Source organism: Octopus bimaculoides, chromosome 17 (genome assembly GCF_001194135.2).
Source record: "Octopus bimaculoides isolate UCB-OBI-ISO-001 chromosome 17, ASM119413v2, whole genome shotgun sequence".
In the NCBI taxonomy this organism is placed as follows: domain Eukaryota; kingdom Metazoa; phylum Mollusca; class Cephalopoda; order Octopoda; family Octopodidae; genus Octopus; species Octopus bimaculoides.
The window spans coordinates 9,030,804-9,033,906 of record NC_068997.1 but is presented as its reverse complement, the minus strand read 5'-3'; the positions used below and the strand labels follow the sequence as shown (position 1 = coordinate 9,033,906).

The 3,103-nt window shown below is 35.6% G+C and overlaps 2 protein-coding genes across 2 annotated transcripts in view; one reads left to right on the top strand and one right to left on the bottom strand.

Moving 5' to 3' along the window:
* The window catches only part of LOC106869584 (xaa-Pro dipeptidase), a 34,573-nt gene that overhangs the window by 29,923 nt on the left and 1,547 nt on the right, over positions 1-3,103 (bottom strand). The gene's annotated exons all lie outside the window — the stretch shown is intronic.
* Positions 1,356-3,103, top strand: part of LOC106872675 (L-fucose kinase-like) — a 46,693-nt gene continuing 44,945 nt past the window's right edge. The window contains exon 1 of the mRNA XM_052974124.1: positions 1,356-2,707. The gene's annotated coding sequence lies outside the window, so the exon portion shown is untranslated. The remainder of the gene's footprint in view (positions 2,708-3,103) is intronic.

The following is a 3,103-nucleotide window of genomic DNA, read 5'->3' as shown; positions in this document are numbered from 1 at the left end:
GACGACTTGTTCCGAAACACCTCCGCCGAGTGGGGAACGTTTTTCAAAAATAACCCCCAATTGTTTTCCCCCAAAATTCCTATGTCCTCGGAATCTACATAGTCCGAGGAATATTTGTAAAGAATTTCATTTAAAATATCCATTTCCTTGAAAATTAAGACGAAATGAGATGGTGAATTTTCCGAAATTCCCCACTCCACCCGCTTCTAAAATACTTTCCCACCAAAAGTTTGTATATTCGAAATCTACATGATATAACACATATTCATAGAACATTTCATTAAAAAATATTCATTTTTCTGAAAGTTATGATCATCCAAAATCGGGAAGAGGGGGTAGAAATCTGTAGTTATGCCGACTTTTATTTATCGAAAAATACGAGTTAAAGAAAAATGATCTTGTTCAATTTCTTCCAACTACTTGAAGTTTTCGAATTTTCACCAGATTATATTTTTAAAAGTTTACATGCTAATGAGGAAAAGAAAAAAAGTTACAAGCATTCGATTGCTGATGTCATGGAGATCAACATACACAATGACGTCGAAAGCGCTACATGGTCTCTCGACTTATTAGAAATAGCAGCCAAATCTTCCTTCAACAACGTTTTCTTTATTGCCCACAGGGAGCCGAACATAGAGGGGCGACACAAATGAGGGCGGGATCGATGGTGCATATGGTTTTTACACAGAGGTGAAAAGTTAGAAATTTATATAATCGAATGATAAACAAATGTTAAGCAAAACAAATGCACAAACAATGAAGCGGGGAACAGGTCTTGCCTCGACCCCGCAAGCCCCGTGCCACCACTGTAACCTTTAGTATAGCCTTATGGATACACTGTGGGTTCATTAATTCGCAACAAACTCACCACAGCCTTCCATCTTTGTCCGGTGATCTTAGGGTACGAGTCCTAAATATCAGCCTTTTCCGTAAAAACTGTTTTCGGCGATCTTTACCAAAGATTTTTTTCACGGTGCCCTTGATCTTTTTAACGCGCACAAAAAAAAAAGAATTTGAAGAAAATGTTTTTTAACACCACCATACCCCGTCTTCCCCTGTGAGAGTGAGAAAGAAACGAGGAAGGTGGTCATGAGATATGCTAGAAACAATAGCCAAATCTCCCTTTAATTACACCTTTTCGTCTGAACATATTTACTTGTTTTTTTTTTACCGAAAATGCTTCTCATGGTGCCCCAAAAAATTCATCGTGCGTAGTGCTTACAAAATCAACCAAAATTGGTCCGGGAAGGGGGTGGGTGGGAAAAAACCCCATTTTTCGAAAATTTTATTTTGTGTGTGTGTATGTTTCAAAGATGCTCCAGATCATTTCCAAGGGCACCGTGAAAAATTTTTTAATCTGAATAATTCTTGTCAAAACTTGGTGGTGCTACCTATCTCCGACGTCCGTCAAAACGAGTTCATTGGCAAAGACTAACCTCACTTTTCGGTTCTTCATACTGATGAAAGGTTTAATTACAGGAGAATGGGTATAAAGTCCTATTTCCTTCAAACAACGAATCACAGTCTTGTGAGACACATTGATTCCGTAATCACGATTTACTAGGCGAGAAATTCCTGCAGCAGTATCGAAACGGTCTCTTAACGACAGCCTCTGAATCACAGAGTCTTGCCGACCACTTGTTTTCCGCAGTCTCCCTTATTTTTCTAATGACACAAAAAGAGCTTATTTCTTCATAAAGCTTGAGTATTCTTGAAACAACACTCTTTGATCTACTTATGTCTCTGGCGATAGCAGAAACTGCTATTCCTTCTTTTTTCAATGTGACCACTCGCTTCCTGAGGCTTTCATCAACTTTACGTCGGCTTTCCATGGTTGTTAATTAACTACTGTTCAATATTAATCTTCGTACTGTTAGGTCAACTTTATTTACATAGGTCGGAGTATTGCCAGATTTTACTATTTGAATTTTACGCTCTACGTTCTCTCATTTTATCCATCTTCTATTTTTCACATAAACATTTTCTGTTATAAATTATTCTTACAAAAATTATTGTAAATAATGAACATACTTTAAAGTATATTCAGCAAAAATTTTATTCGGAAAAATGAAGTAGAAAAGCAAATATCTTTAATTTTTATTTTCGTTCTCTAATTTTGGCCACTATATATGTATGATGTGTAAGTGCATTTCGAGACGTACATCGCTGAGAAAAACCGGTGCTTTCAAACGAACTCTCTCTGTAATAGTTGCAGCTATTGTGACTTGCTAGTCGACTGGCTATTCAACGACTCAGTGCTTGCGATATAAAATGATTTTTTTTTTTTTAAAGTAAATATGTTAGGCTGTAAATACAATCGATAAAGAAATTTAAATATGAAAAGCTACTTTTCAAACTAGTAGAATATTTACTCAGGAGGAAGTAAGTCGAAGTAGAAAATGGGTGGTTCACAATTTAAATCGCATAAGAAAGAGTTAAAGTTCAACCCAAATTTAATTTAAAACAATCCTATCTTCGCGTCTTTCGATAAGTTTCCTCCGTGGCAACGGGAAATTTATAATTAAGCTGGAATACTGCATGATCATTTATTCTTCCACCTTGCGAAGCAACCCAAAATAACGAGTTTCAGTTGTCTCAACTAAAAGAGATCCCTGTCGTAAATCGTCAGAATATCAAAGGAATTCCAATGAAAGTGTTCGTAAAATAATGAGATGACTTTTTGCTGAAATACCATTTTTTATTCAAGGTAAGGTTTAAAAGAAATTCAAATTGTATATATTTTGAGGTTATATGTATTCGTTTAAACACATTTGCAGTGGGAGAGTACCTACAGACACTTGCTGCTACTATTACAACCTTGCAACAATTTATCTCGGCTGTTCATTTATTTTTTTTTTTTTGTCATCTTTTCAAAATACATAAGGAACGGCGGAGGTAAAGATCATGGACTTTGGGATTTTTTTTTTTCTTTTTTACTGCAACACACTATATCGAGGGTGGAGATTCCGAATCTGCAAAAAAATCTGCATTTCAAAATTTAAATCCCCCCACCCTCCCCCCATTTCTTAAATTTTCACTTTTTAAAAATTCTTTTTCACGAAATACGTAGAAAAATATGGAGATTATGATTCTGAAAAAAAAA